This window comes from Scyliorhinus torazame, chromosome 17, assembly GCF_047496885.1.
Source record: "Scyliorhinus torazame isolate Kashiwa2021f chromosome 17, sScyTor2.1, whole genome shotgun sequence".
NCBI classification, from domain to species: Eukaryota; Metazoa; Chordata; class Chondrichthyes; order Carcharhiniformes; family Scyliorhinidae; genus Scyliorhinus; species Scyliorhinus torazame.
Genome location: NC_092723.1, coordinates 7,029,878 through 7,045,878, shown reverse-complemented (window position 1 = coordinate 7,045,878; position 16,001 = coordinate 7,029,878). Strand labels below are relative to the sequence as shown.

Sequence of the window (16,001 nt, the reverse complement as noted above, 5' to 3'; positions counted from 1 at the left end):
ATAGCCCAGCTGAGAAAAGAAAATCAGTTGATCGATTCATTTTTCTGCATAATCGCTCCTGCAATGGGTCACCTCATTTTGTAAAGTTGTTTTACTGGAGCAGGAATGAAATTCAGAATGTAAGGGTGAAAGCATCAATAACAGCAGCAGGAGTCTGGGCTAATGCAGATGAGGATAACAGATGCAGATGGAACTTGTAACTATCTCCTGGAGGAGCTGCTGCACGCTCTTTGCTAACATAGCACATTGAATTTATTGGAATATTTTCTCCCTTAGGCATTCATTCAACTCTTTGCTTGCTTTACCTTTTTCCTTCTAGAACCCCGCAGTGACTAGTTCAGCAGTTTCTGTCTTGTTGCATTGCTCAAACATACCCAGTGTTTAGGCAGCACACCAGCCTCAGCGGAAGAGGCTTTTTACAAACTGTGCCGAATGCAGGATTTTAGATAAATTGGAGTATAAACATTTGGCAATCTAAGGGTTAACAACCTGGATTAGAGTGTGTTTGACCGCTGTAGTCAGTTTAAAAAAAATAATCTCGTTTTTGCAAGACCAAAAAACTTTCAGGAACCAGATGAGAAATTGACCAGAATTTAAAAAAGCCTGGGCTAATGCAATGTTCATAGATTATCATAGAATTTACAGTGCAGAAGGAGGCCATTCGGCCCATCGGCCCAAATGTTGTTTGACTCAGGGGAGTCCCTGGGCAGTTAATGTCTTTTCGCCCTGGGGAGTTATTTTGTTTTCAGCTTGGGCAGGTGATGTCATTGCTGGGTGGAGCTGGGCCATTCAGACATTTTGAGAAAGCATTTTCAGTTAAGTTCTCTTCTGGATACCCTTTGCACCACAAGTAAAGTCTTTTGCTCTCACAGTAGGATAGTTCACAACTATTAATAGTATTTAGAGCAGTGCATACTTGTCTGAGGAGAAGGGGGAAGCTAAAACAAACCAGTTGAAAAAGCTTTTTGAAGACATCCAGCCAGAGTCTGCAGGGATTCTGACAGGAGCCAAATCTGTTCTGGAAAGGAAGTATTAATCTGTGCCTTTGGGATGTAGGACGGATTGAGAGCTTTTTTTTCCCTTACTTGTTGTTTAATTATGAATACAAATAGTAATTTACGGTATTGAGCAGTTTACGGTATTGAGTAGTATTGTTTGAGGGGTTGATGAGAAGCAAGTGTGTGTTCAGAGCAAATGCAGTGACATACTTGGGGCACAGGGCGGACAGGGATGGCCTACACCCTATGGAGGAAAAGGTCCGGGCCATGAACAGGGCCCGAACTCCAAGGAATGTGGCTGAACTATGGTCACTGTTAGGCCCGGTGAATTATTATGGGAAATTCATCTCCAACTTGGCCACCATATTGGCACCCCTCCACATTCTGCCAAAGAAGGAGCAGAAGTGGGTTTGGGCTGCCTTACAGGACGAAGCATTCGCCAGGGTGAAAAGGCATCTATGTTCACCTCCCACCCCCAATGTAGAGCGTTTATTTATCACCATAAATAATGACGAGCAACAACATCCTGTAGCAGAGGCCAAAATTCCAAGTGTCCTTTATTGACTCAGGATTCGAATTCCTGCATTGAGAGTTTATTCAGGAAACTTTTCAAACACTGATTGCTTCCAGGAAGCACTACACAACTTCTTCCAACCAATTACACACAATTACCTTTTAAGAGCCTAAAGCTGTCTCCTGCGAAACAGAAAGCTTGTCAATGACAAGTAGACTAGCATTAGACTACTGACTTGTGCAACATGGAGAAATGTATTCACTGGCACAAGTAGCTTGTAAAGATGGAAACAATCAGACAGATGTGGCTGTCATAAGGCTAAGAAATAACAGAGTGACATGGACTGAAGACTATTTTGGCAATGTTTAGACCACATAATTAGACAAGATGACAAAAAAGTCCAAGTCTTCTGAACTTTTGAACAGTTTGATTGTACCTTGCTCACAATATGCCCTCCAACTAAAGAAGTTTAATGCACATCCCATGACACTCAATTGCACAAACTGCTAAGTAGACTAACAAGAAGAATGACAAATTCTCGCCTGCTCTAACTTTTCATTCTGAACAGATGCTGTTGACTGAGGAGGTGGGAAGACAGATCCCAGTTACTCAGCCCTTTGTTACAAGCAGCACCGCTAATTAACAGGAAGTCATTTACGTTTCCCCCATAATGTGTGGCCCACTGAAGGTCGACACTAGGAACCTGGTGACTCTGTTATCCATAACAAGCTACCTCTTGGCTGGAAGAGAGGCAGCACCAACCAAAAGGCAGAAGAAACCATTACTCTTCCCAGAAGGCATGTCCTTGATCGCAAATTCTCACAAAAAAAACATAAATCATCACGATAAGAACCCCAGCGAGATTTGAGCAAACAAATTGGACCATTAGAAATAGGACTTTTCATGACCTAACAATGCCACAAAACGCTTTATCACCAATGAAGTATTTTTGAAATGTTTTTATTGCTGCTCTGTAGGAAAAGTGACAGCCAATTTGCACACAACAAAGTCCCTCAAACAACAGTGTGTTGGACCAGGTGATTTAGAAAAATAATAATTGTGGGAGTGTGCCACTTTAAGGGGGGGAGTCCCCAGAGGGTCATGTGACTCAATCGGCCAATTGGACCAGAGCACATGAACCCTATTGCAGAGTGCGGGTTCGCAGTTTAGTTTGGAGATTGGAGTCTTGGAACATGGTAGCTTTTTATCTCACTCCCTGTATATAGTTTCCTACTTTAATAAATAGTTCACTTGCTAATCTGTCTGGTGCTCGCCTGTCTGTCATTACATTGCCAACAAGGATCAACCGGAATGCCTTCCTGCTGTTACGAAAATTGGGAGAGCAGACCTCGGTGAAAGCTTCCCACTGAAGGAAACTCATTTCATAGTCCATAAGTGACAATGCCCCTTTTTGGTAAACTGGAACCATTTGCCCCCAGATGGAACAATGGGCACTATATGTAGAGTGTCACAGTTGCTTTTTCAAGGCAAATGAATTCAGATAGGGAAGAAAAACAACTGGTAATTCTAATAACAGTCTGTGAGGCTCCCACTTACAACCTAATTAGGAATTTGACGTCTCCAGTTGCCCCCAACGCCAAAACATTCCAGGAATTGGTGAAGTTGGCCAAGGATCTTTCCCACCCAAAGCCCTCGACAATAGTGCTGCATTACAAATTCAATTTGACAACAGGGGCCCCAGTGGAGATGATCACAATATTTTGTGGCATGTCTAAAATAAACGGTTGAACAATGCAAGTTTGGGTCTGCACTAAACGACATGTTGAGGGAAAAGCTGGTCTGTGGTGTTAACGACACGGCCGTTCAAAAATGATTGTTAGCCCCAAGTACGTTTCCTCCATATTATATCATCTCAGGAGTGCAGGAGACCGGTTCTGTCTGTGCTAAAATGGTGGCAGTGCCACTTTTCACTTGTGCTATAGTTCCTTGCCAGAACCTTTGACCCTAGTGAAATACATGACGTTTCGCCTTGTTTTCCGCTGAATGACCTGATCCTGCTGCATTTTCTTGACAATTTATTTTGTCTTGGGTGGTTTTAGCAAATTGAATGCTGTGCATAGTTGACATCTAACCATTAGCAGCACCGGAGAAACTTGGGTAGTTGAGTATGTAGCATTCCTGTACAGGAGCAGGAATTGGCTCAAGTGTTTAGTCAATGAACCTTGTTCTCTAGTTACCTTGGCTGTACATAACATTCTGCCAGCCCATTTGTGGCAGGATGATAAGGAGCAGATCGGATGTGCTGAATTCCATTCTCCTTCAAGTAGTGCACAAACTCTTGAGAAATAAACTACGACCTATTACCGCTCACCAGCCGTTCAGGGTGATAGAATCTGCGGAGGATTTCACCCAATCTCTCAATTGTTTTCTCCGATGACGTTGTCTTCATGATGGCAACTCCAGGCCATTTCAAGTGAACGTTGACTAGATTGAGAAACACACGCCCTTCAAAAGCTCCGGCGTAATCAACATGTACCCATTGGCAGGCCTCTTCTGGCAATTCCCACGGGTGTAACGGGGCTAATGGCATCAGGGTCTGCACTTTTGCGCAAGACAAACACATTCCCCCCTTCTGCTCAAATTTGGCATCTAGCCCCGGCAACCAAAAATTGTTTCTGGCTACCTCCTTCATCCTTCCAATACCGCAGTGGCCTTTGTGTAATTGATTTAAGACCTATTTCCTGAGTAGTGGTGGAATGATGACTTTCATTCCCAGAGGAGACAACCTGCCTATCTGGATAATTCAAGTGGTCGAGTGGAATATGCCTTTAACTCGGGGCTTGCTCCTGAGGTCTTTCCTCGCAGCACCATGTCCATGACCTCTGACAGTACTGGATAATTTCTGGTACGCTTCTTAAAACATGGCCTGTGGTCTACTTGCTCGAAGCAGGAAATGTTTCCACACGAGCTGCTCATTGGTGAACTATTTGGGTAAGTGTAGTTGGGAGAGTCCATCTGCGATCTCATGAAGGTTTCACTGACGACACTTGATTGTGTACGTGTGTGCTGACAAGAGCAATGCCCACCTCTGCATCCTGCTCACTGTTACGCGGTTCCTTGGTAAAGGTGACATGTTCCAGAGTTTCGATTGAAGAGTGGAAAAATTCACATTTGTCTTTTGGGGCAATCTTCTCATCTTTGGAGTGTAGCATCTAGGTTGCGGAGATGTTCTTCTGCATTCCCCCCACCCCATCCCCGCAACCCAGTAACCCCACCTAACCTTTTTGGACACTAAGGGCAATTTATCATGGCCAATCCACCTAACCTGCCCACCTTTGGAGGAAACCGGAGCACCCGGAGGAAACCCACGCAGCCACAAGGAGAACATGCAGACTCCGCACAGACAGTGACCCAAGCCGGGAATCGAACCTGGGACCCTGGCCCTGTGAAGCAACTGTGCTAACCACTGTGCTACTTATTAGTAAAAATCTGGAGTTGGTAAAACTTGCGTGAAAATTTGGCAAAAAGTGGTTGTGCTTGGTGTACACTTTTAAAGGGAAAAGCTTTTGGAAAGTTTTATTTTGAGCCAAGTTGCATAATTGTCACGTCTGTTGGTTCATTGAAGGGGAAACAAATGAATAACACAACACACGGTGCCAGATATTATCCACATGCGTAGCTGAAGGTGGTAGGTTGCTTCAAACCAGCCCACACCCCCCTCACCGAGAATCCTGAGTAGCACACAGGTCAGTAACCTTTACCAATTTCCCAATGTGAATCAGTGAAATTTGACCACGAGTGATTTCAAAATCTCGGAATTTAGCAGTTAAAACTGAAATGAGCGCAACAAAAGGAAAGGCCTCTCTGGCTCGAATCTAGTCTTCGAACAGCAATGTCTGCTGCCCACATCCATTTCTCCAATGATGCTAGGGTCAGAGATAATAATGTCAGTGTTGCAATTCACTGCACCCCTCATCCATTTCCCCTACCGCCGATTAGTCAACTTTAGAATGGTTTCTCAGTAAATATTATGCAGTGGAAGCTGTGTACTGACTGAAAATTTGCTTCTGACTGGTGGTTTGCTCGTTTGTTTGAATTCCGTTGCCCTCTGACTGCATTCATTTGCCACCTCCTTGTGCCGCAGAAGATTCCTGAAATGAGTCAAAACCTTTGATCTGTTGGGGGCGGTCAGTGTTTAGCTTAACCATGAGGAAAATTTGGTTTATTATGGATGGAGTTCAAGACCTTTGTGAACCTTCTCACGTCCCTCAGTTATTTAGATCAGTGATTCAAAAATGGATGTAGTATCTGAAATCAATAGGAACCTTTAACATTACGATAAAGAAACCAGGAAATACAATGCAGTAAGATTGTTAATACCACAAAGGTCAGCTGCAGTTATACTCCACAGGGAAATGGCAAAATATTGGCTGGGGGATATATCACAGAATCTCTCCACCAGTACTCAGTTGCAGTAAAATGTCACAGTGGAGAGGAGCGGAGAGACTCAAGGGTCTCGTTTAACCTTAAAACTTGTGGAAGCTAGCTGGGCGGGCAGTTAAGCTGACCACAATGATTTACCTGTTGCAACCCTTCCTGCCAGTTTAAATTTTAACCTGCTTTTTAATAGGCAGGCAAGACGCTCACTGGAAGACAACGATCCTTCTTGATCATGCTCGGTTTACGTAACTATTGTCTGACTGCTGTTTTAATCAGAGATCTCTGCGCCAGCAGAAGATTTGAGGAAGGAAAAGGCCTAGAACAGTGAATTATTTGGATTTTGCAATGAAAGAACAAAGAACAAAGAACAAAGAAAAGTACAGCACAGAAACAGGCCCTTTGGCCCTCCAAGCCCGTGCCGACCATGCTGCCCGACTAAACTAAAATCTTCTACACTTCCTGGGTCCGTATCCCTCTATTCCCATCCTATTCATGAATTTGACAAGGTACCCCTTAAATGTCACTATCGTCCCTGCTTCCACCACCTCCTCCGGCAGCGAGTTCCAGGCACCCACTACCCTCTGTATCCTTGTGGTTCAGGAGGCGCGTCGGGAATTAAAATCCAGACTTTAGGATGGAGATACCTGAAAGTGGGAGGACAAGCTGTAAAAATCTGTGAGGAAAAAAGGGGATCGCAGGTTTTACAAATAGGTGGATGTCATACAATAACAAAAAGCTAAAGCTAAACCTCTTGCAAACTGTGCCTTCTCACATAAGCTTACAGCATCACAGAAAGCTCTGGGGACATGCATACTCCGTAAAGACAAACCAATTGCATTTGCTTCAAAAAGTCTGTCATTAACGCCATCCAACAACTCCAACATTGAGCAGGAAACATTAGCTTTAGTCTTTGGAATCGTGCCTTTTCATACCTATCTATTTGGCAAAGGATTTGTGGGAGAGTCTGACCACAATCCACTGGACATGAAAATCATTGACCTGCACACTGCCAAAATTGCAATGATAAAGCTGAAAAGTTATGACTGAGATTAAGCACAAGGCAAAATCTCTGGTTAGGTCATTGTTGGAATATTGTCCTGGAACTTAGTTTGAGGAAACCAGTGAGCTGGATGTTCCCAGCTAGTTCTCTGACAAAGTTATCTTCAATTATGGACCAGTTATGTCCTGGGGGTGGAAGGAGTGAACGATGGTGGTGAGGGTTGGGGTGTTATTACACTGATTGGGAGATGGAGGAGGTGAGCCATCAGTAGAGGGAGGGATTTATTGGGAAGGAGTGGAACGATAGCAATTGTCGATGGCATTGCAGTTCAACATTTAGGCAAGTACACAGGTTAAACTTCATGTAGACCACATCAAGGGCCAGATTTTCCCAATCCCAGTGAGATGGGAATGGACACGGAGCTGTAGAAAAAATGGCCTTTGAGGACTCCCCCACTTGGTAACCAGCAGGCAAAACAGCCAACAACAAAACCCAAGCCGGGAATCGAACCTGGGACCCTGGCGCTGTGAAGCAACAGGGCTAACCACTGTGCTACCGTAACGGTGCGTGTGCACATTGATGTAAAGGGGCAAACTGGTGTGCGGCCTGTGCAGGAACTCTCTGCTTTCTGCATTACCATGGAGCTCAGAGTGAACATTGGTATGTGGAAAATGCAGGGTAATGGAATCACAATCGCCCTTTCAGAGAGTTGACACATTCATGATTAGCTGAATGACAACTGCTTGCTCGGTGAGATCCTATGATTCTGTATTTAATGAACGTTCCATTGGTCTTGGGAATTACTGTCATCAGCAGCTATAACCAACTGGGCACAAAGCAAAGCTAATTACCATGGCCAATGACCTTTGACCCTAAAGCCACTCAGGAGTGGAAACGAGCCCTCGCTTAATGAAACAGGGTGTGAATTGTATTTTCCTTTGTATAAATATTTTAAAATGCTATTGATCATTTCAGATTGCATAACACCTTTGTTCCATCGCTGCTGTGCCCACGTTGGGGTTTAATTGAAATTAGGGCACTCACAGTGATAACTGCTAACTCTGACGCAGCCAGCCCACTACTGCCAGACGTGTGCAGACGGCATCTACACCCACACAGGGTTACAGCAATTGTAATGCTGAAGCAGAGAACACAGGAGTCTGGGGGTGGAGAGAGTTGTGGGAGAAGCAAGGGGGAGGAGAAGAAAAGGAAAAGGAGAGAGAGTCATAGCAGAATGAAGAAAGATTATTGAAAATTACTGTCCAGAGCGGCGCCGGAACCTCCCTGATATACAAATTAAAATGCCATAAATAACTGTTCAAGATTTTTAGCGTTTCCCCCCAAAACTGTTAACGCAGATGTGCCAAAATAATTTTTTTTATTAATCCGCAGATTAAACATGCATTTTCTTTAGTTATAGGTTATTAAAGATAACTATCAACACTCACCAGGCTGAATTCTATCTGGCAGTCATAACAGAAGCTGCTACTGGGGTTCTCGGTAAATGACAGCACTGCTGTACACATCTTCTGTTCTTCTAAAGAAACAGCAGTACAGCATTAGAATCTCGTACTTGGGAATCAACCAAGAAGCACATTACAGTTAGAGTCCTGTCGATATAAGTACGAGGCAGAAGCTATTTCAGCACAAAATTAAAGGCGAATTTTGCTCTCAGCATTTCATAGTATTCTGTTCCGCGATCTTTTGCAAACGGAGAAGCGAGGATATCCGTTACACCCTGTCTTAATAACTCATAACTGACACCATCAAGAATTAATGTCACGACACGTGTCACAAAGTTGCCCCCTAATTCCTGCCACTTTTACATTTGCTAATAATCTCTTTTGTAAAACCACGTCAAACATCTTCGGAAAATCCCATACCAAGAGACGGAAATGATGGGCAGTCAAGTCTTTTCCACAGCATAATGATTGGAGCTCTACCTTGCATCTGCCTCCCCCCCACCCCCCTCCCTCAGTCACACAATCGCCTAGACAGGGCAAAATATAACAGAAAGAAAATGCAGGGCCTAGAAGATAACATCGGCAGCATTCACATTTCTACCATGCTGGTGACCTCAAAACTTTGGGAAGATTCACCAGACAAGAATTACCCTTTGCTGATCCATGGTGTGGTGATGTGCCTGTGCACAGTTTTGCATATAATTAGTAATGCGACCTCCAACCAGCTGGTGGCGATAGATATCTACCACATAACTCAAGGCACCCGGCCAGTTGGTAGTAAGACATACAAGAGGATGGTCGCACTTAGAGTATCTCCAGGAGAATTCATTTAATAGCCATCGTCTGTTCCTTAGTTATCTTTTCAACGTGTTTATTAATAAATCATCTTAATAGTTAATCAACTCTAAGTTCTGTGTACTTCATTACAATGGCTACATCACAGAACACAATACATGGTGACTCCATTCCACTAGTGTTTACTTGTTCAAGTGTTCAGTCACTCTGTGGTGGATCTTAACTCCACAAAATGGGGTCAGGAAGGATGTTAATTTTTGTTGTTAATTTCAAACCCAACCCCAACACATCACCAACTACATTTCCCAGGCTTCAGGACATCTCGCAGATCAGAGGGCAGCATTCAGGGAGAAGGTACGTCCTTTAACAGTTCACCTTGTGGGTCAGGAGGAGCCCTCCTTGGGTGCCAAACGCCTTGTCCATTAGTGTGGGTCCAAACAAAGATTCTCTGGGGCCTGAAACTGACCCCACCCTCACTCTGCGGCATGCTCAGCCATGATTCCCTGCCCGACTGGAGGGGAAGCTTATCAATCAGGCTGATAACCAGGCAGGGACTTTACAAAAAAGATGCCGTGCCGTCAAACTCTACAACATGTAGAGAAAGCTGGACTCCTCAGTTTCCCGTATATAAATACACCACCCCTCTTCTCACCACCACGCAGCCCACCGCTGTCAATATCAGGACCCTCAGGCTCTGATTACTGGGCAAAATTCGCCATCTGGGAGACTAAGGGCTGGATTCTCTGTTTTTGGGGCTGTGTCCCCACTCTGTCGTAAAAACTGTGGACTTTCACACCAGTAAAACTGGACCACGTTAGATCCACGCCATCGTGACTTCGGCCGGTTGGGGGTGGAGAATGGTGGGGCGGCCCTCCAGCAATGGCCGCAGGCAGGGGAAATGCAGCGCGGCGTACTCTCTGAGTGCACCGTTTTTTTGGGCCCAGTGAATCGGGGAACTGCGCCGGTCCCGATTCAATGCGAGGAAATTGATTCTCTGCCCCTGCGCCGGCCACGATTTCAGTGTCGGAATGCAGAGAAGCCCTAAGTGTTGACGCCAGGACTGAATTGCATGTGGTTCATGTTCCCACTGGGGGGCGCTAGTTCCGGAGCAATTCAGGACATGTTAACAGGCCAGCACTTGAATCTAGAGCACTTTCCATTCTCGTCGGCGTTGGATTGCTGGGGCCGGAATTGGCGCTGGAGATCTTGACAAATTGAGCTGCTTGTAAACGTTCCACACCCCACGCACTCTCATTCCAGACAAGGAGATGGCCCAAAGAAGAGCTGCTCCCGATTTGGAGATGCAGAGCTTGACTGTTGGATGCAGTGGAGGAGAGGTGGGACACACCCTGCCCCAGGATGGACGGGAGGCTCCAATCTGATACCCTTACCCAGGCCTGGGCAGAGTTGGCCAAGGCGGTGAGTGCCACGTGCCTCACCAGGTTGACTGGCAGTGCCGCAAGAAGATGAACAACCTCCCTTAGGGCAGCTCGGGTGAGTCACCACCTTTGTTTCCCTGGCATCATTCCCGTCCCTCACTCCTCACATCATCCTCCACTCCCATAGAGGCCAATCAAAAACTGATCCTCCTGCATCTTCCTCACATCCCACCCTGCACCACGCCAATTCCTGTAGTATCCTCTTTGGCCAGGTGCCTTGCACGCCCATGCCACCAGCTGCAGACCCATCTCCCCCCCGCCACCCCCCCCAAAGTATCTCGCCTCCATGTGTCTCACCATGTCCTTTATGTGTCCCCTAGGAAAGGACAACCCATAACAGGAGGCAGTGGGAGAAGACTGGAGGGGGTGGGTTCTCACTCCCACCTAGCAGAGGGTGGTGGAGTTAGCAGGGAATGTGCAGGAAAGATGGTGGTGACCATGAGACCAAGTGAACCCCTAAGGCAAAGCCCCAACACCCAACAGCAAGTGAGTCTCCCCTCTCCCCCAGAACACTGCTTCCCAACATCTCACCATGTCTCTTATCTTTTGTTTTGCAGAATCACCAACAGACCAGGGCGGCCCACCGGGGGTACTCGCCCCAACCACAACCCCAGCACACCCCGGACTCCGGACTCCGGGACCAGCCACAATCCCAGCACACCCCGGACTCCGGGAGCAGCCACAACCCCAGCACATCCCGGACCCCGGACTCCGGGACCAGCCACAACCCCAGCACACCCCGGACTCCGGGAGCAGCCACATCCCCAGCACATCCCGGACTCCGGGACCAGCCACAGCCCCAGCACATCCCGGACTTCGGACTCCGGGACCAGCCACAACCCCAGCACACCCCGGACTCCGGACTCCGGGATCAGCCACAACCCCAGCACACTCCGGACTCCGGGACCAGCCACAACCCCAGAACACCCCGGACTCCGGACTCCGGGATCAGCCACAGCCCCAGAACACCCCGGACTCCGGACTCCGGGACCAGCCACAACCCCAGTACACCCCGGACTCCGGACTCCGGGACCAGCACCCAACCCCAGCACACCCCGGACTCCGGGATCAGCCACAACCCCAGCACACCCCGGACTCCGGGATCAGCCACAGCCCCAGCACATCCCGGACTCCGGACTCCGGGACCAGCCACAGCCCCAGCACATCCCGGACCCCGGACTCCGGGACCAGCCACAACCCCAGCACATCCCGGACTTCGGACTCCGGGACCAGCCACAGACCCAGCACATCCCGGACTTCGGACTCCGGGACCAGCCACAACCCCAGCACACCCCGGACTCCGGGAGCAGCCACAACCCCAGCACATCCCGGACTCCGGGACCAACCACAACCCCGGCACACCCCGGACTCCGGACTCCGGACTCCGGGATCAGCCACAGCCCCAGCACATCCCGGACTCCGGACTCCAGGATCAGCCACAATCCCAGCACACCCCGGACTCCGGGATCAGCCACAATCCCAGCACACCCCGGACTCCGGACTCCGGGACCAGCCACAACCCCAGCACACCCCGGACTCCGGACTCCGGGATCAGCCACAGCCCCAGCACACCCCGGACTCCGGGAGCAGCCACAATCCCAGCACACCCCGGACTCTGGGATCAGCCACAACCCCAGCACACCCCGGACCCCGGACTCCGGGATCAGCCACAATCCCAGCACACCCCGGACTCCGGGAGCAGCCACAATCCCAGCACACCCCGGACTCTGGGACCATCCACAACCCCAGCACACCCCGGACCCCGGACTCATCTTCCCGGTTAATTGGGTTAATTTCAAACCCAACCCCAACACATCACCAACTACATTTCCCAGGCTTCAGGACATCTCGCAGATCAGAGGGCAGCATTCAGGGAGAAGGTACGTCCTTTAACAGTTCACCTTGTGGGTCAGGAGGAGCCCTCCTTGGGTGCCAAACTCCTTGTCCATTAGTGTGGGTCCAAACAAAGATTCTCTGGGGCCTGAAACTGACCCCACCCTCACTCTGCGGCATGCTCAGCCATGATTCCCTGCCCGACTGGAGGGGAAGCTTATCAATCAGGCTGATAACCAGGCAGGGACTTTACAAAAAAGATGCCGTGCCGTCAAACTCTACAACATGTAGAGAAAGCTGGACTCCTCAGTTTCCCGTATATAAATACACCACCCCTCTTCTCACCACCACGCAGCCCACCGCTGTCAATATCAGGACCCTCAGGCTCTGATTACTGGGCAAAATTCGCCATCTGGGAGACTAAGGGCTGGATTCTCTGTTTTTGGGGCTGTGTCCCCACTCTGTCGTAAAAACTGTGGACTTTCACACCAGTAAAACTGGACCACGTTAGATCCACGCCATCGTGACTTCGGCCGGTTGGGGGTGGAGAATGGTGGGGCGGCCCTCCAGCAATGGCCGCAGGCAGGGGATATGCAACGCGGCGTACTCTCTGAGTGCACCGTTTTTTTGGGCCCGGTGAATCGGGGAACTGCGCCGGTCCCGATTCAATGCGAGGAAATTGATTCTCTGCCCCTGCGCCGGCCACGATTTCAGTGTCGGAATGCAGAGAAGCCCTAAGTGTTGACGCCAGGACTGAATTGCATGTGGTTCATGTTCCCACTGGGGGGCGCTAGTTCCGGAGCAATTCAGGACATGTTAACAGGCCAGCACTTGAATCTAGAGCACTTTCCATTCTCGTCGGCGTTGGATTGCTGGGGCCGGAATTGGCGCTGGAGATCTTGACAAATTGAGCTGCTTGTAAACGTTCCACACCCCACGCACTCTCATTCCAGACAAGGAGATGGCCCAAAGAAGAGCTGCTCCCGATTTGGAGATGCAGACCTTGACTGTTGGATGCAGTGGAGGAGAGGTGGGACACACCCTGCCCCAGGATGGACGGGAGGCTCCAATCTGATACCCTTACCCAGGCCTGGGCAGAGTTGGCCAAGGCGGTGAGTGCCACGTGCCTCACCAGGTTGACTGGCAGTGCCGCAAGAAGATGAACAACCTCCCTTAGGGCAGCTCGGGTGAGTCACCACCTTTGTTCCCCTGGCATCACTCCCGTCCCTCACTCCTCACATCATCCTCCACTCCCATAGAGACCAATCAAAAACTGATCCTCCTGCATCTTCCTCAAATCCCACCCTGCACCACGCCAATTCCTGTAGTATCCTCTTTGGCCAGGTGCCTTGCACGCCCATGCCACCAGCTGCAGACCCATCTCCCCCCCCCCCACCCCCCCCCAATGTATCTCGCCTCCATGTGTCTCACCATGTCCTTTATGTGTCCCCTAGGAAAGGACAACCCATAACAGGAGGCAGTGGGAGAAGACTGGAGGGGGTGGGCTCTCACTCCCACCTAGCAGAGGGTGGTGGAGTTAGCAGGGAATGTGCAGGAAAGATGGTGGTGACCATGAGACCAAGTGAACCCCTAAGGCAAAGCCCCACCACCCAACAGCAAGTGAGTCTCCCCTCTCCCCCAGAACACTGCTTCCCAACATCTCACCATGTCTCTTATCTTTTGTTTTGCAGAATCACCAACAGACCAGGGCGGCCCACCGGGGGTACTCGCCCCAACCACAACCCCAGCACACCCCGGACTCCGGGAGCAGCCACAACCCCAGCACACTCCGGACTGCGGACTCCGGGATCAGCCACAACCCCAGCACACCCCGGACTCCGGGAGCAGCCACAATCCCAGCACACCCCGGACTCTGGGACCAGCCACAGCCCCAGAACACCCCGGACCCCGGACTCCGGGACCAGCCACAGCCCCAGCACACCCCGGACCCCGGACTCCGGGATCAGCCACAATCCCAGCACACCCCGGTCTCCGGACTCCGGGACCAGCCACAACCCCAGCACACCCCGGACTCCGGGATCAGCCACAACCCCAGCACATCCCGGACTCTGGGACCAGCCACAACCCCAGCACACTCCGGACTCCGGGACCAGACACAACCCCAGCACATCCCGGACTCCGGGAGCAGCCACAACCCCAGCACACTCCGGACTGCGGACTCCGGGACCAGCCACAACCCCAGCACATCCCGGACCCCGGACTCCGGGATCAGCCACAGCCCCAGCACATCCCGGACTCCGGGACCAGCCACAACCCCAGCACACTCCGGACTGCGGACTCCGGGACCAGCCACAACCCCAGCACATCCCGGACCCCGGACTCCGGGACCAGCCACAACCCCAGCACATCCCGGACTCCGGGACCAGCCACAACCCCAGCACATCCCGGACTCCGGGATCAGCCACAGCCCCAGAACACCCCGGACTCCGGACTCCGGGACCAGCCACAACCCCAGCACACTCCGGACTGCGGACTCCGGGACCAGCCACTGCCCCAGCACATCCCGGACCCCGGACTCCGGGACCAGCCACAGCCCCAGCACATCCCGGACTTCGGACTCCGGGACCAGCCACAGCCCCAGCACATCCCGGACTTCGGACTCCGGGACCAGCCACAACCCCAGCACACCCCGGACTCCGGGAGCAGCCACATCCCCAGCACACCCCGGACTCCAGGACCAGCCACAACCCCAGCACACTCCGGACTGCGGGACCAGCCACAATCCCAGCACACCCCGGACTCCGGGATCAGCCACAGCCCCAGCACATCCCGGACTCCGGACTCCGGGATCAGCCACAGCCCCAGCACATCCCGGACTCCGGGACCAGCCACAACTCCAGCACACCCCGGACTCTGGACTCCGGACTCCGAGATCAGCCACAATCCCAGCACACCCCGGACTCCGGGATCAGCCACATCCCCAGCACACCCCGGACTCCGGACTCCGGGACCAGCCACAACCCCAGCACACCCCGGACTCCGGACTCCGGGATCAGCCACAATCCCAGCACACCCCGGACTCCGGGATCAGCCACATCCCCAGCACACCCCGGACTCCGGACTCCGGGATCAGCCACATCCCCAGCACACCCCGGACTCCGGACTCCGGGATCAGCCACAGCCCCAGCACACCCCGGACTCTGGGATCAGCCACAGCCCCAGCACATCCCGGACTCCGGACTCCGGGACCAGCCACAGCCCCAGCACATCCCGGACTCTGGGACCAGCCACAACCCCAGCACACTCCGGACTCCGGGACCAGACACAACCCCAGCACATCCCGGACTCCGGGACCAGACACAATCCCAGCACACCCCGGACCCCGGACTCCGGGATCAGCCACAATCCCAGCACACCCCAGACTCCGGGAGCAGCCACAACCCCAGCACACCCCGGACTCCGGACTCCGGGAGCAGCCACAACCCCAGCACACCCCGGACTCTGGGACCAGCCACAACCCCAGCACACTCCGGACTCCGGGACCAGACACAACCCCACCACACCCCGGACCCCGGACTCCGGGATCAGCCACAATCC

General features: G+C 51.1%; 1 long non-coding RNA gene across 2 annotated transcripts in view; it reads right to left on the bottom strand.

Annotated features, from left to right (window-relative positions):
• LOC140393673 (uncharacterized) overlaps positions 1 to 16,001 on the bottom strand; it is a 184,564-nt gene that overhangs the window by 148,559 nt on the left and 20,004 nt on the right. For both annotated transcript variants that reach the window (XR_011935708.1, XR_011935709.1), the window contains exon 2: positions 8,362 to 8,450. This is a non-coding gene — a long non-coding RNA (uncharacterized lncRNA). The remainder of the gene's footprint in view (positions 1 to 8,361; positions 8,451 to 16,001) is intronic.